The 22968-nt window shown below is 47.5% G+C and overlaps 1 long non-coding RNA gene across 23 annotated transcripts in view; it reads left to right on the forward strand.

The window, feature by feature from the left end:
- The window catches only part of LOC123788947 (uncharacterized), a 208557-nt gene that overhangs the window by 173027 nt on the left and 12562 nt on the right, over positions 1-22968 (forward strand). For 20 of the 23 annotated variants that reach the window (XR_006778619.2, XR_015723856.1, XR_015723852.1 and 17 more), the window contains one exon: positions 1-10796. This exon is cut by the window's left edge and continues 26209 nt beyond it. This is a non-coding gene — a long non-coding RNA (uncharacterized LOC123788947). Of the gene's footprint in view, positions 10797-22968 lie in introns of those variants that run through there. The other 3 variants (XR_015723849.1, XR_015723859.1, XR_015723855.1) reach the window with 3 other exon arrangements.

Below are 22968 nucleotides of genomic sequence, written 5' to 3' on the forward strand. Positions count from 1 at the left end.
GTGGAGGCTTTGTTTTTCCCTGACTTAAATTAATAATAATAATAATAATAATAATAATAATAATAGAAAGAAAATATTTTTTCCCTCATCTTTCTCTTTTCTTCCTAAAGCCTGAGGAGTTTGCAGTAAGAAGAAAGTTTGTAACTGACGCTTGTTTTGAGAATCAGTATCACACACTCACGCATCTCATGAATGAGTGGAGGCCAAGCCATCAGATGAAAATGCCCGAGAAGTGTCTCATAGTTGCACGTGCACCGCCAGCCCCCGTGGGCTGTGACACAGCACCGCTCTGGGAGTTAACTGGATGGAGATTCAAGCTTTAACCATGTGACCATGAGCCTCCCTTAACTGCACGGATTGAAAACATGGTTCCTAAATACTTTCTACCCCTAAGCTGAGTATCGCAGGTTTTGCAAAGTAGTTTGCAGATATACGAAGCTGTTCTCAAAGAACACACAAACGTGTTAGCGTTACCGGGGCTTAGTTATCATTAATTTCCTTTAAATTCTGCAGAGAAAATATTTGCATGTGGCGTGATGAAAAGTCTGCCTCGAGGTATAGCTTACTGGGTAGTTTTCTGAGTGCTATGTTCCTCCCCACCGGCAGTGATCGGCACACGTGCTGACGGAAGGCTCCGGAGCAGAGTGGCCAGCATCAGGTTCCCTGGTTTTGAATCCTGGCCTCACTGCCTACTGATTGCATGACCCTGGTCAAGTCCTTAAACTCCCCAGGGCTCAGTTTCCTTGTCTGTAGGCTGGGGATAGTAATGGAATTTGGGGTCTCGGTGAAAATTCAGTGAGTAGGTTTGTGTCCAGCTCCTGGTAGTGTCTGAGCCAGCCCGGCCTGTCATTTTGCTCTTACCACTGATGATTAAACTGCTTAAAAGAGGTTGGGTGATCTGGGCCAGAGCAAAGCGTAGCCAAAGGAAGAGCCGGAACTCAAACATGGGCCCTCTGACTACCTGCAGTTTGGTGCTCGTCCCACGTGAGGCCACGCCCCCCCTTTCTATAAAAGTGCCACTAGAGAGTGCACTCCTTTGCATTGCTTAAAAGAAAACTTTGAGTCAAGTTGAACATAAAGAACGTTTGTCCCAGAGTTTTATTTTGTCTGGGGAGAACAGGAGTGGGGGTGGGGGATGGCGGGCCCAGAGGTCTGGAGAGGGAACACGGGACAGCAGCCTGCAGCAAGACCTGGAGAGTCTCTGTAATTCAGTCACGTTCAAAATACCCAACCTGAGAGGTCACCCTCTCAGGCCCCACAATGCACAGGCTGTCCTAACGGGCAGCAGCTTCTTGGCGGTGGCCACATCTGTTGGGTTCGTGTTCTATGTGTTGCCCCCCACCCAAGCATGTGTTTCATGATCTTCATTCTGCATTGCTCTGCTTTTCCTTTCTCTTCTTAAAATGTCTGCATTGGCCACACAGGCCTTAAGAGAGGAACTTGCCTATAAAGCACGGTCTGAAACAGGAACAAAGAGCACAGAAGCTTTGAGACCTGCGGGCATGTGTGTGACCATGACCCAGTGGGAGAGAGAAGCCGACTTTTTAGTAAGTGAGGAAATTAGATATACTAATACTTGAGTAGTTGTCAGGCCTCTGATCATTGCTTTCCTTTCGCCAAGCTCAGAGCAACAGGATTTTTTGAAACTCTGGATACTTAAAATTGCTCTCCCTGTAATAGATAGGTTCCTGTTCTTTTGACATTTTATAGAATGTTCCTTTAGCCATTGAGGGGGTTCATAAGGTCTGGGAGTGAGGGCAGAAGGACGACTGTTGTGTGGTGTTGTTGGTGTGAATTAAATTCTTAACACCAATTATCGATGCCGTTTTGACTCATTCTCAATTTGAAGATTATGTGCCTCTCATGCGAGTGGTTCCCATACTGTTCTTTTTAAAATACCGGTTTGGCGAAGATAATAAAAACATATCACATTGGTGAAAGTTTCCTTCCATAGCATTAAATATAGATGGCTTTATTAAAAATTTTCACATGTATTCTTCATGTTTACCTTGAGCATTCAAAGATGAGAAATAGAGGAGTCGGGGTAAAAGTGGCAGAGTGTTACCATGTCAGAAAGCAAGGCCAGAAGCACCATGGCACAGCTGTGTGTCTGCATTGATTCATTGGTCTCTAGGCTTCCGCTCGCCCCGAGTGGAACTTATATTTTTCTCCTCCGACCTTCAGGAGCTCCCCCTCCCACCCTTTCCACCCAAGACAGAAGCACATTAGCAGCCTGGAAATAAAGGATGGGTTTTTTGTTTTTGTTTTTGTTTTTTTTAGGCTCCTCTTTCAGTAAAATGTTTACTAGTCCCCTCAGAAAATGAGCTCTGTCACCACTGATACTCTCTAAGGTGGGATAAAAGCAATCCTTCTCAATCTGTCCAGTTGTTAAGAAATTCTACTCTTCTCTGACATAAATGATCAGGTTTGGCCGACACCAAAGAAATACAAAAAGTCCTATTTTAGCCCTCCGTGGCCCGTTTTCAAAGGGTGCTCTGGTGTGAAAGCCACATGGCCACCCTGTGAATGTGACCGAGTCCTATAAATAACCGTTTTGCTGCCCCCATCACACACAAATCTGAAAAACTTCTTTCTTCTCGCAGACCCTGGGATTGGCACTCAGAGCCTGTCCTTCAGCGTCTCAGCGCCCAGAGGGAGAGACGATTTCCGTATTTGAAATTTGGGAACAAGTGAAAAGAACTCTCTCTTTCCTTGAAGGGTTAATGCTCTAACCAGCTTCGGATTGGTTCACTTGAATCCTAAAATTACTTTTCTGGTCACGCGCACTGAAGGTCTAAGCATTTGTGAAATGTCTTTTTTTTCTTCTTTCTCCTGATGCTGTTCTCTTGGCTGTCTTAATTACACGGGGGTTGAGAAACCAAATTAAAATTAGGCGTGGCTGGTAAACAGTGATCACGTTGCATGCTTTTAGTTTTGCTTGTTGGAGTTACTTCTCCCTGTGTTGCTTGCCTCCCCACTTTTTTTTTTTTTTTCCAAAGGAAATATCATAAGCTCTTTTAGAAATACTCACAGGAAGTGAGTATCCATATGCTGGTTACTCGCCAGCGACTGAGCGTTGACAGGTGGAGAATACGGCTGCAGCCCTCCCAGATTTATTTGCACATTTCCACCAGAGCAGAGGATTAATTCAGGGTGTATAGACCAAAGGGGTTTTTGTATCGCGAGGGAGTTAGAAGAGGAAATTGGTCATTGCGCGTCATCTTGAGGGACGGTGATTCAGGGAGCCGTGATGGGGTCAGCAAGGCACGTGGCTGCTGTGTCTGAGGATTCTGTGCTCACTGCTCCGAGGGCAGGCTGCCTTCTAAAAATGAATGCTCCCTCCACCGCCAGTAACGATTCTTTCGCAGTGAATCACTTCCAGAAATGAATAGCCACAGTTTTTTTGGAATGAACGTTGTGAAATCCCTCGCTTATAATGGCAGGTTTTCAGTTGGTGGTTTTATCAGAATTTCTCAAGATCAAAACGAAACCTCCTCTTTAAAAGGAAAGAAAGTACTCTCGATACAGAAAGCAAAAGTATTTCCAGTCTCCTAATGAAGAACTGTCACAGAAGATCTCTGTACCTGTATTTAGAGACACATGTCCGTGTATTTTCCTGAATGTGTGAGTTCTCAGAATTATGGATTCATTGCTGGTAGCTGGTGCTTTCCAGGGCAGAAGGTCGCTAACTACAAGAAATGTTCTCTCCGGTGAGTAGGTGGTAGATTCCGATGATTATTGCTAAACCAGTGTTCATGCTCTTGAGCTGTGGATTCAAAAGACTGCTAGCAAGCTCCTGAATACTTCTGCTTTATATGATTTCATGGACGGCACCACGGGACTCACAGCAGCCTGTGAAGGGTTTTTCAGAATGTGGATTGATTGAATAATCATTGCATTTTTTGGGTATAGCAGTCCTTTGGAGGAGGAAGGACGTTTTACAGAGGGAATCGGTTTGCGAGGGGCTTTTCCAGGTACAGTTACTGCTCTTCTATATTTAACGTATCACTCTGTCATCTTACGAAAGAGAAGTAAATGACTACACGGTCTCAACAGAGAAAAAGTTGTGCCAACTCTTTTTAAATGAAGAGACTTCACCCATATCTTCCTCCTAACTGGATTTTTGTCCTAAATATTCACAAGGAGAAATTATCCCATGAAAAAGACTAACCTCCCGGCGGTACCTATGACATGTCTCACGTGGTGGGCTCTCTGTGGCTTCCTGGCCACGCTTTTATCCAGGGGGCGCAGGGAAGGAGTACGCTCACTGGAAACAGTGAGCGCAGTTGAAGGAATTGTTCTCTCTCCCAAGTGGAGAAGTTTGACCTACTGACTCATTTCATAGGAATTGGGAAAACAACCTAGTGTGGTTTTCATTGTTAGTCCTGGAAGATTCCAAAATCTGCGTGTCTGCAAATAAGATGAGCTGGAGAAAGGTAGTGTTGCCACTCGCTGTCTCTGCTTGCCTGTTCTCCTAATGGAATTCAATCCCTTCCTTCCAGGACAAGTCCAGCCTGTGCTTCAGGATCCTCTGTGTTCTGCCCAGTGGTGAGTATGGATGACAGTAGTTTCTGATTTTCACTGGTTCTTGCTTCTGAATTTCTAAATGGCATTTCGTCGGAGGATAAGCTTTTAAAGAGCATCTTTTCCTGACCCATTTATGCTACATTTCACATTTACCTGTAGAAAATACTTTGGATGTGGTGATAATCATAAAAGATGGCGTAACCTATAGATGACAATAGAAGTTGTAAGCTAAGATACATTGATTTTTGCAGCATATTGCCATGAAGGCAGTTTGGATTTTGACATATTTGTATTAAGTGGTTTTTGTGATGTTCTTTAAAACACAAGTATGGAAGATAACAGTGTACATTCTAGCAAAAATAATGCAGTTACTAACGGTGAGAGATGCGTGTTTTTGGGTAGTAACCTTTATGTGCAGAGAAACTTCTGATTCCTGAGGTCTTGGTTTTAAATCAATGTTATCAAATAAGCTAAAGGTATCAAAAGAAGACAAAGAAAGTATATCAAACTTTGCGAGAAGTAGAAACTCATATTTGAAGTGGTTGATACTTGAAGGGTTGAATTATTGCCTCTGTATTATTTTGCATATGCCGGATTTCCCAAATCACACCCTTAAGTCATGTTCTCCATTAATGCAGAAGATGCTTAATATATAATTATTGTAGAATTTCTCTTTCTCTTTGGAAATGTCAGAGTAGAGAGTTGAATCAGTCATTCTGATGTGGCTTATTCAGTTTACTGCTTTATTATGTCTGAGTGCCTTAGAGCTGGGGTTCTTAACCCTCTTGGGGTGTTGGGCACCTTTGAGATTACGATGGAAGCCGTGAATCCTTTTGCCACATTCACACATAAACATTTGCCTGCATTTTCGGGGACATCTGCAGCTCAGTAAGGCTCATCTGTGGCCCCCAGGTTAAGGACACCAGCCCAGAGCCAGAGCTTACGTGATCCTGCCATTCTTGAAGTTCCCAGTAAACGCTCTGATTTCAAAGAGGAGGCATCCAAGTCAGAAAAAAATCACTCTGTGTTTGCTGGGGGCGGGGGCAGGGGTTGGAGGGGGAGCATGCTTTAAAAAAAAAAAAAAAAAGGAAAGGTGGAGAATATAGGTGACTAATATTAAATAAATAAAGAGAACGGATAATATTCTCAGAACCTCCAAACGGATACCCCAGGGTTCCCAAACATTTAACCATGAAATGTGTAGAATGCATCATGAACGCTGGTAGAGACTTTAAGACTCACGGTTAACAGTTGGGGCGAGTTTTTCTCATGCACAGTGAAATCTCTTCTCTTTCTTTTTCCTTTTCCATTGTGTATGTTAGCAAATTAGACAGGACTACAAATCATCCGAACTCCAGAAATATAATTGAAAACAATTGTAACCAACTGGAGAATGATTCTCCGTCAGCACAAGCACTCTGGTGGGGGTAGATGGAAGGTGTAGCTTAGTTGAGTGCAGAAAACCGCCATTTAGAAGAACTGTCGCCCTTAACGGCCCATCAGGTAAATTCAAGTCAGTACTGTAAGGCTGTTGTGGAAAAAAATAGACATGAATCTTGGGTGTATTAACAGAAGTATGACATAAAAGGGTAAGAAAACAAGACTTGCATTAGTCACACTCATTATTGTGTCCAGCCTGAGTCACATTTGAAAAAAAGATTTGGGGTAATTGTGAAGAGCAGATGCACAAGCAGCAGCAGTTTTGTACACCCTTCCAGCAAAAGATAAAGTGACAGAGTTTCAGTCTGAAAAAGGCTCAGGGATTTCTTGCTAATGGTCTTCAAGTAGTGAGAGTCTGATTTATCTTTCTATCCCTGGTGGGTCACCCACTGCCTCACTTTCAGTAAATTGCAGTGCTTTAAATGACCGTCCTGTGTGGGGACATCGGTAACACTTCTTTGATAGTCTGGGCAGGAGCAAATGGATTCCAGTAAAACCAAAGAGATACGGTCAGGACATAAGGTCTATAATAAATACATGGGTTGACTAATGAATAGGTAAGAAAGACAACCTCAGTTGCCACGATGATCAAGTTAGATGAGTGGCAAGCCGAGGGAAGTGAGGGAATCTTGGGTTGAGATCTTTCCCAAGTGAGAATAGCTAACTATGAGATGGTGGGAACATGTCTTCATTCATTCATTCAACAAACACTGAGGGCCTGTGTTGCTAGGTGCTCCCGTGCTGGGAGAGGAGGCCGAGGTACAAAAACACAGATCACAGTGGACGCTGCAGTTGCATGAAATCAGCTTGCTGTGGGACCTGGGAACTCCTAGCTGCCGTCCGCGAGGCTTCCTGACGAAGGTGATGTCTGATTTGACTCTTGGAGGACAGCCTTCGAGGAGTTAGCCAGACAAGGGGAGGCAAGCATTGTGGTGAGGCGCTGAGCGTCAGAGGCTGTGAGGTCCGGTGGAGGGTGTGGGGGGAACAGTGAGAGAAGGTGAAGCTGGAGGGGAGTCCCTGACCACAGGCCCAAGGCGCCACACCCCGTCTGCCTGAAGGTCTCTGTCCAGGAGGGTGAGGAGGCCAGACCTTGGGAAGGGGGCCGTGGCTGCAGTGAAGAGAATGAGTTGGGGGGAGAGGAGCAGGCCAGGTCAGGCAAGGCAGGGAGACCAGACAGCGAGAGAGCTGCTCCAGCCAGAGCCTTCCAGTGCAGATGAACGACAGGGATGCCCAGGACAGTGGATTCAGAGGGCGTTAGTGAGGTGGGAAAGGGGAGAGGCGAAACAAGGATGGTGGCTGAGGTGATGAAGCGGGATCATTCACCAGGAGACGAAATACGAGAGGGGAAGCAGGTCTTGAGGGAAGGTAAGGCAGTGTTTGGACGTGGCAGAATGCCCACCGACAGTGGGGGTGTAGGACCCAGGAGGGTGGCCAGGTGGCTTCTATGGATTTGGATCCAGGGGTGCAGCTCCAAGTCATTATCTTACTGGTGGTCGTGACTTGTGGGAGACCTGTTTCTAAAGCAGTGGCTCACTCTCCCAAATTTTTTATATGGTATTTGTTATTTTTTTCTAACGTGTAGTAAAACTTCTTTAAAATATGAAATAGTGTAAAGAAGGAATTTGAATTATCTCTGATCCCATCACCCAAAGCTCTCTTAATATTGGTGTGTATTTCCCTTCAGTATTTTCCTGCACACACACGGAGTTTACAGAATTAGCATCATCCTGTGTAGGAACTTTTCTATCCCATTTCTTAAATGAGCTTTTCCTCCAAGTGCTTAAAAATGCTTTAAAAACATTTTTAACAATGCAAAATTGGAGAGTGTTTAGTTAGCTTCCATTTTCTTTTCTTTAGAGAGAGAGTGCAAGAGCACATGCGGGGGTGGGGGCGGCCGGGGAGAGGGAGACAAGCAGACTCCCCACTGAGCAGGGAGCTTGACGTGGGGCTCGATCTCATGACCCTGAGATTATGACCCAAGCCCAAATCAGGAGTCAGATGCCTAACCAACTGAGCCACCCAGGAGCCTGGCACTTCCATTTTTTTAAAACCCAGTTTTACATTATAAGAATTATCCTTTTAAATACATAAATCTTGGACATTTTTCATTAAAATGTACTTAAATAATGTAATATTAATATATTAATAAAACATTTGTAATATGTTAATGTAATATAACAACATATTAATATTAAATAATATATTAAAATACTTCCTTGGGATAGATTCCTTGTAGTGAGTTTATTAAGTTGAAGGAATTAAACCTTTTTATTTATTTATTCATTTTTCTCATTCTAAGTAGGCTCCGTGCCCAACATGGGTCTCAAACTCACAGCCCTGAAACTAAGAGTCACATGCGCTACTGACTGAGCCAGGCAGTCACCCCAGAATTAAACTTCTTAAAGGTTCTTGATAACCCTTGCCGAAATGTTTCCTAGAAAGCTTGTACCAAGTTAGCCACATTCTTTTTTTTTTTTTTAAGATTTATTTATTGATTTATTTGACAGAGAGAGACAGCCAGCAAGAGAGGGAACACAAGCAGGGCGAGTGGGAGAGGAAGAAGCAGGCTCCCAGCGGAGGAGCCCCATGTGGGGCTCGATCCCAGGACCCTGGGATCACACCCTGAGCCAAAGGTAGATGCTTAATGACTGAGCCACCCAGGTGCCCCCAAGTTACCCACATTCTAGCAATGAATGAAATGCCCCTCCCACCATATCTTCACCCGTACCGAGTATTATCTTTTAGAGAAAAATGTTACACTATTTTTGGCTCATTTATTCGACAGCTATTTTTTTTTTTAAGTAATGCCATACCCAGTGTGGAGCCCAACGTGGGGCTTGAACTCACAACCCTGAGATCAAGACCGCTCATGAACTGAGATCAAGAGTCAGAGGCTTAACCTCCTGAGCCACCCAGGTGCCCCTTGGCAGCTGTTTAAAGGCTTCCCACTCTGTGCGAGGTACATGGCATTCGGTAGTTGCTTTCAGGAAAGGTTAACTTTTTCATGTCTTTATTAATCCATTGTTTCTTTTTGTAAATTTCTGTTCATGTCCCTTACCAACTTTTCTGTCAAAGCACAGCTGTTCTTATCATTTATTTGAGGGGCGTGTGTGCCATGCGTGTGCGTGTGTGTGTGTGTGTGTGTGTGTGTGTGTGTGTTAGTGATATTTGGGCAGATGCTATTCTCGGCTTCTTTGATTTTTTAATTTTGTCTATGATTCTTTCGAGATAGAACATTTACATTCTGTGTAGTTAAATAAGTGATTTTTGTCTGTTTTTTTTTTTTTCTTTGTGACCCTCCTGTTAACATGGGCTTAGGAATTCCTTCCTGCCCAGGAGTTAGAAGATATTCTTCTGATTTTTTAAAACAATAATTTCATTTTTTATATTAAACTCACCAAATTAGAAGTAAGGTGTAAAGGATTTTTTTTTTTTTCATGTAGTCGGTCCCCCAGAATCCTGTATGTAGTCACTTGTCTTTCCCCAGTTAATTTTTAGTGCTTCCTTGATTTTATACTCGAAAACCTTTCCCTGTTACATCTAACTGTAAGAGTCCATGAATTTGGGGGCATATTGGTACTTGAGTGGAGGGTGTGATAATACTTTTGTCCCAACGTTTTATTATTAAAAGTCTCAAGTATACAGTAAGGTTGGAATAATTTTACAGTGAATCCCACCACCTATATACCAGCTGGATTCTCTAATTAATATCTTGCCATTTTTTCCCTTTATCATGTATCTGTTCGTGTGACAGTTTTTAAAACTCCTGAGTCATGATTTGAATTCAGGTAGAATAGCAAAGACATTTTCTTTCATTCTGTTTTTTCTCTAATTTGTAGGTTTGATTTCCAAGAAACTTCCAGCTATTTATATTAGTACAGTATTTATACTAGTACAGTAAAATAGTGAACATCGGAATAAATACCAAGAGAAGCTGCTTTCCAAGATATGCTTTGGTCCTCTAATTTTATGAATATGGTTTTATTTTTTAAGGCTTATGATTATATTCACATACGATGAATTCATTTTTCAAACATAACTCCCTCTTAAGGCTCCGTCCTCCCATTAGCCTTGCTTTTTGTTCTTTTGGTTGGAGCTGAAGAGTACATTTAAGGGAGGACTAGAAAGGCACACAGTGGGCACCGACATGCTTGTAGAAGTCCGGTGAGTGGGACTTGGCCGAGCCAGCAGGGGGGCTGCCTGGGAGCAGCGGGCTTTGAAAGAAAGTTTTTGCCAGAGTCAGGTCACCTTCCCAAGTGGCCGCCATCAGGCTCTGCCATGGGAACCTTAGCGTAAAGACTGCTCTGCCCAGGGCAGCGTATAGCCCCAGACCTTCCCTACTGATGTCTGGCATTGAGTGTCCCTGGTTCACAGTGAGTGATAAGATCAAACCTTATGTCAAGGACCTTAACCACCTTTCCCAGCCTAACTGATGAGCTCCCTAAATTCCCATGAGTTTTCGAGGCTGGATAGCATCCCAGCCTTAGAGATGGGTTTGCAGCTGTGTCTTACCAGTAAACTGACCACCACATCTGCCTCTTAGCGCGGCATACAACTGGCTGACCGGAAAATGCACAGCCTAATTAAAAGACTCGTCTTTGGCCACCACTGGACATTAATTGGTGGTTTAATTTTTGTACCGGTTTGGTTTTTTTCACCATCTGAGCCTCAATTTCCTGCTTGTAAAATAAGTTGATTTTATTAGATTATGTAGAACATTTTTTTCTTTATTCAAAATCTGTGATTTTAATCTAGAACATTGAATCTAGGTCAGTATCCACCCCTTCCTCAGAAATCTGGGAAGACCGTGTTTTTTTTTTTTTTTTTTTCCAGTTTCTCTGAATAATACTTTCCAGGGAGTAGGACCACTGATGAAGGTCTCCGGACCGTGGATCTGGGACTAGGATGTTAAAGCCGTTAGGTCCTGTCCAAGGGATGAGGGAGCATTCCCGGGATCATCCAGAGGAAGCCTTACTCACAGGAAGCCGATTCGCTGACTAGCTGCTTACGGAGCACATCCCCCCTTGACCTCCAGGAGACTCACTCTGTGGTGGTCCAGTGTCACCTTTGTTCTAAATTCCCCACTCTAAGTGAGCAATGCTGTGGGATTTTAGAAGTCTAGCCATCTTAAGTGCTTAGGCATTTAAGGATAGCTTTGCGGAAAAAATTTAACATAACCTAAATTGGTATTCTTGTAACATCAGCATTCAAAAGTGGCATCCTCTTTGAGCGAATGACTTTTTTTTTTTTTAAGATTTTATTTATCTATTTGACAGAGAGCGCCTGCACAAGCAGAGGGAGTAATAGCGGGAGAGAGAAGCAGGCTCCCTGCTGAGCAGGGATGTGAGGCTTGATCCCAGGACTTGGGATCATGAGCTGAGCCAAAGGCAGGCGCCTAACCGACCGAGCCACCCAGGCGCCCGAGTGAATGATTTTCAGAAGAACAATGAAATAAGCTGCGTTTTTCTCTTGCTGCTGTCCCCTCTCATGTGTTTGTGGTCCAGCAAGTGTCAGCTTGTTGCTTCCCAAACCTGCCCGGCCATTTCCTGTTACCCTGTCTTTGAGAAGCCGCTCCCCCCATCCTTACTCGTGCCCCCCTCTCTGGCCCAGAGGAGCCCCACCATGCTACCCGCTCCCAGCCCAGGGCTGCTTTTCATGCCGCAGATACACCAGGGCTAGCGGGTTGAGTTTCTTTGGCGTTCCCGAATTTGCCAGGAGCAAGGGAGGGTAGTTGGAAAGCACTCCTGTAACCTGTTATTTTCCTTCCAGTTAAAATGTGAGGAAGACTGACTCTTCCCACCAGTCGCTACCGAGCTATGCATTGGGTTTCTGAATCATCTCCTCAATCCACAGCTCCTTTTAAAATTTCGCTCCCAGGCTAGATCTGCAGGAAATAAGGTGGCGAGGTCCTAAATGCTACAGAGTGGGTATGAAGTTAATTTACCAGATCCCAGAGTTAGCCCTGGGAGTCTTGGGGAGGCCGCTTCGCAAGTGAGGCACGCCCGTCTGGAACCTGCCATCTGCAGAGGTGTTAACGCGCCAGAAATAGAGATAGCTTTAAGATGAGTTTAAGTTAAAACATAAAATGAAGTTTGGGTGTGTTCACAGGCAGTGGGATTACTTAGCAGGTTGGGAGGGAGCACACAAGATAGTTGAGGTACATCCTTGAACTTCTGAGGGAGCTACCTCGAAGAGAAAGCGCGAATGAAACGCACCATGGTGTTACTCTGAAGGATTTCTTCAAAAAGTCAGCGCGGGGCCCAGAAACCAGGTTTGCGTTCCTCCCGGGCTGATTGAACCGCGAGCCCTCTCCCGCGAAGCTGACGGAGCCCTCTTCTTGTGTGACAGTGTCTGACCTCATCTGTACCCACCGTGACTAACCCGGGAGGCCAGGGCACTGCGGTCGCATTTCCGTGTTCTGGGGTCGGGGTCAGCAGGGATAATTCGCTCCTGTGTCCAGGTCTGCACTTTGTCATCACATCAGCTGTAGGTGAGAGGAGACCTGCTCCGGCACAGGTGCGGGAGACGCCCGATGACACGGTAGTAATGACCGTAACTAGCACTGTTGGCCAAGCGCCGTGTGTCTCTTTTAAGACGCAATCCTGTGAGGCAGGTGCTGTCGTCATACCCAGTTTCCTGATGGGAAAACTAAGGCTCGGAGGAGTTAAGTCGTTTTTCCCAAGATTATGCAGCGAGTATGTGGGGGCGCCAGGGTTCGGATCACAGCAGTCTGGCTCCTGAGCCCAAGTTTTTAAGTTGTATCGTTTTCCGTTTCCATAAATATTTCCTATTTTGGAGGCATTTTTATCCTGTGGGCCAGTTTCATGCAGTCAGTTATGTTTTGTGGTGCATCCCCCAAAGCGGGGCATTCTGGCGCCGCACCTTGTTCTGGATAACTCGGTTACAGCTTGTTACGAATGGTGCGTATAACCACAGCCCACCCCCACGGCTCCAGCAAACGTGCTGGTTATTAGAGAGTATGTCCAAAAAAGGTCATTAACAAAGCAGCTATCCCAGCTACTGAACAAATAACTTGGCATGGCCCATGATGGAGTCCCTTTTCTTTTCTTTTTGGAAGTGAATAGAAGCTCGTTAATGTTGTTGTGCCTTCCAGTAAATTCAGGCCCACTGTCAGGACCCCGGACTCTGTTGTTGTGTGATACTCTTGTTGTTGCTGAGTTGGCTACAAAGTTCCTCATCAGGGAAAGCTGCTTTTCCAGCATGTGGCACAAAGGCCCTTGGTGCTCCGCCCTCATCTCTCCCCCCGCCCCCCATCTTTACCCCTATTGAGTGGGCACCAGCCAAATGAAGCTGGTCATGCTTGCCCTTTGCATGGAAGCTCTTTCTTTTGCTCTCTTCCTAGCCAACCACTGTTGTTCCTTTCAGATGAACCCTCCTCCAGGTAGCCTTCCCTGACTGCTCAGGACCAGGTCAGGGCCCCTGCATGCTTCCACAGCACCCTCTGCTTACCCTTTGTGCACGTACATAGGAGACTCTGGCTTCCTGTTTCTTGTCTGTCCTCCCTGGTTGGCATTGGCACCATAAGAGCCAGGATTGGTTCTGTTTACTTTTGGATAAACACCCTGACCCAGAAGACAGTGCCTGACAATGCCAGACATTCAACAAGTGTTTGAATGAGAGAGGTAGAAATGACATACGTGGTGACAAAGGGAACTGATACAGTGTCTGATATTTGCAGATTATAAGGTACTTTCGTATACGTTATGTTACTGAATCCTCACAGCAGCTCTGGGGAGTAGGTTTCTTGATCCCCATTGTACTAAGCTGGAAATGTCTGCTTGCCCTGGTGTGCATACACGGTCAGTACAATAGTCCCTGCTTCTCTGCTGGGGGAACGTGTTCCAGGACTCCCAGGGGATGCCTGAAACTACGGGTAGTGCCAAACCCTATAAATACTTTGTTTTTTCCTATACGTACATGCCTATGATAAAGTTTAATTCGTAAGTTAGGCTCAGTAAGAGATTGTGACAACCATAACTAGTAATAAAGTAGAATAATTATAATATGCTATAGTAAAAGTTACATAAATGTGGTCTTTCTCTCAAAATATCTTCCTGTATTGTAGTCACCCTTCTTGCAATGACATGAGATGATAAAACGGATTTGTGGTGAGATGCAGTGAGGTGAATGACATAAGCACTGTGACGTAGCCTTCAGCTGTCATTGACCTTGTGATGATAAGTCAGAAGGAAGATCGTCAGCTTCCAGACTGTGGGTGACTGAGACCATGGGTAGCTGGAAAGTGAAACCATGGGTAAGGGTGGGGACTACTGGATTTGAGCTTCCGTCTTCTGACCCCAGATCTTGTACTCTAAGGTACCATGTGAGTATTGCCTCCAGGTAAACAGGTGTTCGAATCTGTAACAAAAGCAGTATCATCCCGGGGGCGCCTGGCTGGCTCAGTCGGTTAAGCGTCTGCCTATGGTTCAGGTCATGATCTATAGGTTCTGGGATCGAGCCCCATGTCGGGCTCCCCGGCGGGGAGTCGTCTTCTCTCTCTGCCCCTCCCCCTGCTCTTGCTTACACGTGCGCTTTCTCTCTCAAATAAATAAAAGTCTTAAAGAAAAAACAAAACAAAACGGTGTCATTCTTGCTCTAACCAACAAGATCCAGAGGGAGAATTGACAGACTTTAATTTCTCTCCCTTTCCCCCTTGGCACCTTCCTACCTCCCACAAGTGCTCTGTGAGGGCCTTGCACTGACATGTGATGGATTCTTTCCGAGTTTCAAGGTGCTGACGGTGAACCTCTTGTTTGGATTTAGCTCAGGCTAGCTGCAGCCCTTCTTTCCTTGGGGTCTGAGCTTTTTGGAAGAGTAGTGAGCTGGAGGAGTTCAGGTGAAGTCCCTGAGCATATTGACTATGTAAGCTCGTGGTGTGTTGGGGAGTGAGAAGTGAGTCGGGTGGGAGGTGTGTGTTCCCCGGGCAGCGAGAAAGTGAGCAAGAGGACGTGAGTTGGGGGCTGACTGGGTTGGCAAGGAAGAGGCAGCAGAGAGGTTGCTGGCTGGAGGGGCGGTGTAATTGAACAGTTGAGCAGATCCTAATAACAGACTGGGGTGTTCTCCACAGGCCTGCAGGGGAGCAGAGTGGAAGCAAGTGAGCTGGCAGCATCTTTGGACACGCAGAACTAGATGGGAATGACTTACCTGGGATGCAGGGCCTGCGTCATTCCCACAAGCAGGTCGCCCAGGGACTAGGGCACAATCAGAGGAGGGAGAGAGAGAGATTGGGGGCAGCATTTCCTAAGCTGTCAAAGTCAGGGTTTCATCTTCAGCCCTGCTCTGGTCTAGGTCCTCCCGGCACTGTGACCAAGGGAGGAATTTTTAATTGCACAGAGAAGTTAATTTTGCCACCACGGTAGAACTCTAGGCCAAGTTCATAAATCCTTTCAGCGATTGTTTGGGAGTGTCAGTTATGAACTTCTCCTTTTATACCTGGTTATTTGCAGTCAGAAGATATACCAGCATTTACTGCAGTTTTATTGGGGGAGGTGGGGGAGGTGGGGAAGGTCGGGAACAGATGGAGATGTGGTTAGAGGGACCTTCTCTAGGTTATCCAGAGATCAGAGCAACTCAGGGGGGGTCAGAGGGGGCTCGTATCATTGCTCATTCATGCATCAAAGCTGTCGTGAGCATCGGCTGTGGGCCAGGCTCTGGTTGGCATCGGGATGATGATGATGGTGGGGGGGGTTAAGAAAACAAGTGTGGTCTCTTGTCCTATCGTGGAAGCTGAGTAGGTGCATAGGAGAGCAGTCCAATAAAACAAAACACTCAGGCTATGTGCTGTGAGGGAAAAGGTGCTTTAAGATGAAAGGGGGGCTCCCTTTTGAGTGGTTCTCTGAGGAGGTAATTTCTAAGATGGGAGCCAAAGGTTGAGAAAGGAGTGTGTGGGTGGAAGAGTTGGGGGTGAAGTTTCCAAGCATAGAGAACATCTGAGAAAGGCTCTGTGGGGGGGACATGTTTGGCCTTTGGGGATCGAGGAGGCAGGTGTGGCCCAGGATGAGGGTTGGAGGGGCAAGCAGGTACCGCCCCTTGGCGGCCTTCCTTTTGGTCTGCCCCAGCTCTGGAAGGCATCTGTGCATCTCAGAAGTCTCCTGGGGTCTTTTCACAACCCCTGTAAGTGTCCCCAGCCCAGGGCATCCCCCAGGCTCTCAGGAAAGCCCTCATCCCCAAGAGACTGCCTGCCACTCTCCTCTCCTGTTCGTGTCACTTGTCAGGGGGAATAAGGACATAATAGTGAAAGCAGATTTTAGTGAACTTGAAACCAGGAGTCATTTCAGGTGCTAAAAAGCATGAAAAATAGGCCCAAGGGACTATAAAATGACTTTAAATGGATGGGGTTAGCTCTGCTGTGGCTCCCACACGCAGGTCTTGTGAGCTCAAGAACTGGGTGGTGAACACAGCAAGGCAATAGGAGTAAAACCCACAATCTTGGTTCTTCTGAAAAGTGAAACCTGCAGAGTTGCCCTCCCCGCTCCCCCCCCCCCCAGTTCTGGGGAAGGTCATCCACTGAATTCACTGAACCTGCTTCCTCAGGGACTGTCATCGGGCCCCCTTTCTAATTTTAAACTTCCGCAAGTTTGGGGATCCCAAGTGAGCATCCGGTGGCCTCAGAGCCTGCCTGCCTCACGAGCCCCTCTCCCCTCCCCTGCTGAGGTGCTGTCCCAAGGTCCCCAGGGCCTCCGTTCAGCATGTGACCCCTCCCCACCTGTGACATGGGGCGGGGGTGGGGGGCAGGCCTGGTAGCAGGCGTTCATCTCCTTCTCTCTTTCCCTGTGTGCCCTGTGAACCACCTCTGCCCCTAGTTTAGAAGAAATGAACTTTGAACTTGGGGGTGGGGTGGGGGCTAGAAGGAAGAGAGCACTGGAAAGTGTTGTGTAAACACTGTGGTTCTGATCTTTCTAATCTTTTACTACCTGTAGGGACAGGTGGATGCAGCGAAGCTGCTGGCAGGAAAGGCTGATTTTTTCAAGGCTATGGGTTATGCAATAGAGCAGAATATCTTTGAAGCTGCAGGAGGAGGTCAGAGCGGCTTGTCCACAGGCATATTACGCACAAGCTTCCTTTGTAGGATCTAATTTGCTTGAGTATCGTCAGGACCTGCGGTGCCAGCATGTAGCTGGATCTCTGGAGCGAGCTGTTATAGCCAGTCCGGAGTGAAAGTGATCAGTCCTTTTTTTTCTTTTTCTCCCCCCTTAAAAAAAGGACTCTCCTTTCCAAGTTTTCTTGAGGTGCCAGTCGGAAGCAGTTCTCTCCAACAGCTGTTTTTGGGCGCGAGGTTGCCGTATGGTCATCTGTAACCTCGTGCTCACGTCTGAGAATACTCTCCCTCTGTCCAGAAGTGGAGGTAGACGGCGCTGTGGCAGGTTCTGTGACCAGGCGGTGCTGAGCTTGCGTCTGGGACAGTGACCAGACAGATGAAAGGAGAAGTCAGAGGTATTTTTAGTGCGTCAGGGCTGCTTGGAAACACTGGTTCCCGCCATCCCCCCTCCCCAAGTCATTCCAGCAGGGTGCCCAGCGGTAAGTGCATCTGCTCTAATTTAGTGTGTAACGCGTGTCGCTTCCATATTGTACTTCAGACTGTTCATGAGGGCTGGTGGGTTGCTGGCTTGAAAGAGGAGTAGCTTTGAAACCCGTGTTAGGGGCTTGGTGTTCAGGGCCCCTCGCTGTGGCCCGAATGGGTGACGTTACTGCAGAGGGCCTCCGGGGGTGGCTCCCGTGCCCCAGCGTGGCCAGGGGACCACTCCTCTGCCTCACAGGTGTGGTTTTTCCCTGGAAGTTGGGGCCCAAGGACATGGTTCACTCTATTTCTCTTTTCCTGTGAGGTGATTCAAGCAGGCGTTGCAGTTCTGATGTCGAGAACAGCGTGACCTCTGCAGTGAGGTTCTTCTAACTTTTGGTGCGCGGATTTAAACCACTGGTGATGTTGAATCAACTAAAAACTTCGGTTAGGTGATAGGTCGAGTACAACTTAAGGGGACTTGATGGAAGGGATCCTGTCTCGGGTGGAGGGGGGCCCTCCCCAGAGTCACTTTGAAGAACTGAAGGGCTTTTGTGTGTGACAAGGGAAGTGTGAGTTGATTTCCATACCAGGGAAAGCTTCCCTTGGGGAGCTTCTGCTTGGCTGGTCCGTGTTGTGATTGAGGCCCCATCTGCCTCTCCCGGCCGTCGAGCGTGGAAGAATGACACGTGGAGGGGAAGCCCTGGGGTGGCATTAGGAGGCCAGAGCCTGGCCTCTTCCCTCCCACCCCGCACATCCATCCCACCCCGTGAGTGCCCGCTGTGGTTCTCCAGGGTACCTGGCCTCTCCCCCCGTTGGTGAGATGAGACTGCGGACAGCACGTGGGCTCTGAAGTCAGGCCACTGGGTCTGTGTGACTCTGGGCACATGAAGTTATTACTTCATGTCTCCGTGCCCCGGTTTTCTCATCCATGACATGGGAATGGTCATAGTCCCCACCCCACAGGGCCGCTGCCAGGCCTTTGGGCAGTAAGCGAGATGCCTGGAAGGCGCTGCAGAGTGGCGCGGCGATCCAGGTGACAGAATCTGCGGCTTTCTCCCGGCTCTTCAGGCTCTTCTGCCTCCGAGCGGCAGATAGGAAGTGGCCAGCGTGTTCACAAGAGAGCCTGTCAGAGCGAGTGGTGGCCCAGGGAAGCTGAAGGGGCAGGTGAGCGCCCAGGGCCCTTCCGGCTGTGGAGCAGTGTACAGGCTGGCACCTCCTTCCCCCGGAGGCCTAGACGGCAGCCCTCACCTGAGCAGAACCAGCGGCCGCACTCAGTCCCACGGAGAACACGCGTCCCAGCATGGCCCTCAGATCACCTCCATACCGTGGAGACAAGGGGCCTCAGGTAGGCCATGGTGGTGCCCCCCACGCTTGCCGGAGTCCCCAGGCGGCATTCGCCAGTTTTCCTGCACTTCCGAGGGTCCCTGTCAGACTCAGTCATGGCGGCCACGCTCTTCACTAACTGGTTCTCCTGGATGAAAACCCTTTCATTGAAACTTCCTTCTCAACCTGCACTGTTCAGACTCTCGGCACGCTTCTGCGAGGGCTCAGCTGGCCGCCCTTACAATAGCCCCACTGAGAGGGAAGAAGAGCACTAGTTTTCATGCTGCTTCCCCCCAAGTCGGTTGATACTTCATGGCTTCTGCCGTGAAAGGTTTACAGAGGGAGGAGGAGTGTGTTTCTGGGGCAAGCTTACAAAGCTCGTGGCTCCTTTCCAGAATGTACTTCACTGTTCTGCCCTGCGTGGTGGAGAGCCCTGTTCTCTTCAGTTTGGGTGGCTCCATCCAGTCTTCCACTAAGAACCACAATGTTAAAGGATGTCTCCCCCCGCCAACCCCCAGGCAAGACAAGGTTGCAGTGCTACGCTGCCGGAGGCTTGGGGACTGGCAGGTGGCATTACAGGTCTGAGGGGGGGCTAACCACGTGACCAGTCTGGGGGTGGAAACACAAGATGAGGGCAGTAAAGTTGTGCTGTGATGGTCTTGCAAGTCACAAACCTGAAATTTTGTCAGCTCTCGGGGCGGGAAGAAGCCACCCTGAATAGCTAATGTCTTAAACTTGACTTCTCAGTGAACTAAGCTATGAGAATGGTAAGTATTCTTTATCACTCACAATTGTTCATCCAGAAAGCCCAGAAAAGGCCAGCCACTTTCTGGTGGTCAAAACCAAATGTCCTCAGTGTTTTTGCAAACAAACCTGGGAGGGCCGGCCGCAAGAATGGTTGTGCGTGGCTGCCACCTTGTGGCCAGCAGCAGGCAGTGCGTGTTACCTGTTGCTGGACCCCCTGTTTGAAATGAATCCATTTTAAAGGTCTTTTACAAAGACTTTTCTCAGTCACCGTTTCCCTGCCCATGTTCCATCTCCAAGGCTTAACCATTCTGCGTCTGTCACATCTGTACGTTGTGCTGTCTTTGACTCCAGGGTCACACTACCTTCGAGCTCCAGACCAGTCTTTCTAAAATGTATATCTGTCTTTCTCTTACTTAGAGCCCTCTAATGGCTCCTCCTTTTCCAGGTTCCAGCACATCTGTCCGGAGATCCCCGAGCCCAGCTTCTTTGCCCTGGGCTGCATCTTTGCATGTGCTCTTCTCTCTTCCTCTTCTGTTTAACTGCTAACGCCTACACTTTCTGAAGGTTCATCTCCTGTTTCACCTCCTTCGGGAAACCCTCTGCCCTATATTAGATGTTAGACTTTCATCTCTATATCACAGTGTCTGGCATATAACAACTGTTGCTCACTAATTATTAGAAAAGAATAAAGGGAAGGGGAAGAAAAGCAGGCAAAGAGCCAAATCAGCAAGTGTTCCTCTTAGGGGTGATAGAGCTCAGGAAGGAACAAAGTTAAGCCCAAGGGGCCCTAGAACAAAGGCCCTCGTGTCCATGCAGATGGCAGAGAAACTCCCACCTTGGTTAGTAACACTAACCTCTGTTCCCTGCCTGCATTAGCCCATCCTACGGCCGGAGTAATCTCTTCTGAGCATGTTTCAATCATTATCACTTCCCTGCTCAAAACTCTTCTGTGCAGGGGTTCCAGGTTCCTTAGCCTGGCAGTCCAGGAGCTCCCGGCAAGACCCCACCTCACTGATATCTCACGCCCTTTCTTATATGTGCCCTAAGGGCCATCTGAATGCAAGGACTCGAGAATTATTTGCTGATAGATTGAATGATGTGCTTGACAGGCAGTATGGCAAACACCCATCCTAAAATTTCAGTTAAGACCCGTGTTATTGAATGTTGGTGGGTGTAAGCCGCTGTGCTGGTCCCTCTGGAATCATCCAGAAAGAAGGTATTGTTGTGTGCCTGCAGAGAGCTGATAGTCCAGGAGAAGGGCAAAGACAAAAAATGCGGGAGACGTTGAGGAACGAGATAGCAGAAATGAACGTGTCACGGGGCAGTGTGTGATTCCTTGCCAAATAAATGGCTCAAGAATGTGGCGGTGATGAAACAAGGTAGTGAATGTGGAAGTGCCTCTTCGCTGTAAAATTCCCAGTTCCAGGCCTGTCCCTCCCTCCCACGGACCATGGGCCCCCCACCCTTGAACCCCAAGCTGCAGCAAGAAGGCGCCCTTGTAGGGATCTCTCCTCATCTCCCTTCCTTGTCTAACCTCTTCTTCCTTTGAAACTGCCCTCCCTTTAAGATTCAGCCTCGAGTTCTTCAGTAGACCTGCCACTCCCCCTGCCTCGCCAACCAGCTCCCTTGTCCCCCGGGGCTCCCCACGTGTGCCGAAAGGCGCTGCCCTTCTCATCCCTCCGAGGGACCGTGCCTTTTTCTTCATGCTCCCAGCACCTGACACAGCATCTGACACGGCGAACGTGTCCCTTAAATGTCCGTGTGTGATTGAAAGGGCTTCATGCAGTACAGGACTCTGTAACGTCGGTGGACTTCACACGGTTAAGACAGGAGTGTGGTGCGCGCCGGGGTGGTCCAGGGAGGCTCCTCGGGGCAAGTGGGCAATAGCGAACCAATCCTCCAAAGGGGCAAAGAATGAAAAAGAATCCCAGGGGGGGTAGCTCAGTGTCTGTGACTGCTAACAATTCATCTGTTTTCTCAAAACACCCTAGCAAGGGAGCCCTGCAAAGCAGGGGAGTGGAGGCAGCTTATTTTAGTTGGAGCGGAGGGTTTATCTCAAGGAAGTAGAGAGAAAGCCCTGAAGGCGGTTTGGGCTCGGCTGGTGGGGAGGCCTCAAGCGCACTCGGGTATCTTGCGGGCAGTGGGCGCCATTTATTGCTTTTGAAATGCAGTGGTGACTTAATCATAGTGGTGTTGAAAGTGGGAGCTGCCCTGTGGCCCTGCCCTCGCTTTCTGTCATGGCTTTGAAGTTCCTGCGGAGACAGAGAACTTAGGATCCAGGTGTGAAGCCCCTCTGTGAATGAATGCCTCACCTGTGAGGGGGCGGATCTTCCGTAAAACAAAGGTTTTCCTCCTGGCTGCTGCCCTTGACCTGGCTCTGAGCTGTTGATCCTTTGGGTCCATTCAGCTCTACCCTGCTGCTCTCCCCTCGTGACTGGTAATGACCCGGAAGGTGGCAGCACCCACGCAGCAGGTGGCCTCCAGAGCTGAGTCACCAGCCTGGGAACGGTGCCCTAGGGAGGCCGGCTTGGGCACACCGGGAACTGTGCACCTCGCCCGGCTGTCAGGGCTCTCAGCGCGGCCACGGGAGCAAGGGGAGATGGATTCCTTCCTGCGTCAGGCGCGTCACCGAGCTGATGAGAAAGGGACTTAAAGCCCATGGAAGATCCAAAGAGGAACTGGTCCTAATGGGTGGGAGTCCCGAGCTGGTGCCTTGGGCAGAGCACAGAGAGTTTTTCTCACAATGACAGTTATGGCGCATGGTGGTTTTATTTAAACACACCAGAATTATCCATTTACGGATATCTTTAAAAATGGAATGAAGAGGATTTTAAAATGATGTTTTAAAATTCTGTTTGAGCTTGTGAATTAAGAGAGCTTAAGGACAAAAACGGAGAGCTACGTAAGCTGTCAATATTCTAGGAAATGATCAAATGAGATGTAGGGTGGTTTTTTTTTTTTACATTTTTTATTATTCATAGATACTCTGATGGATGTTGTTTTTTAAAATGATGATGCTTTTATTTCATTCCCAGGGAGGATAAAAATGTACTGTTGCTTTTGAAAGGAGGTTTAAAAAAAAAAAAAGTCTGGCTTGTTTACTACACCAATGAATAGAGATGACCTCAGTCAAAAAAAAAAAAAAAAAGACACAGAGAAAAAAAACGAAAAAACAAGTTAACTCTAATATCTCTCCTTGCCTGGCAGAATAAGCTTTTATCGAGTAGCAAAAGACATGCAAGTCTGCTCCCTAGTCATCATTTCAGCCGGCCAGGATTTTCAAAAAAACAAAGCAAACTGTGTTTTCACAACTGAACAATAATTCTTAGGAAATACCACCAGCTTACTCAGTTCCTATGAAGCCATAAAAAAAGTCTGGTGACAATTAGTCAGTCAGTTGTCTGATTGCA

The sequence above is a fragment of the Ursus americanus genome, chromosome 3 (genome assembly GCF_024610735.1).
Source record: "Ursus americanus isolate L20-20 chromosome 3, mUrsAme1.1.p, whole genome shotgun sequence".
Taxonomy (NCBI): domain Eukaryota; kingdom Metazoa; phylum Chordata; class Mammalia; order Carnivora; family Ursidae; genus Ursus; species Ursus americanus.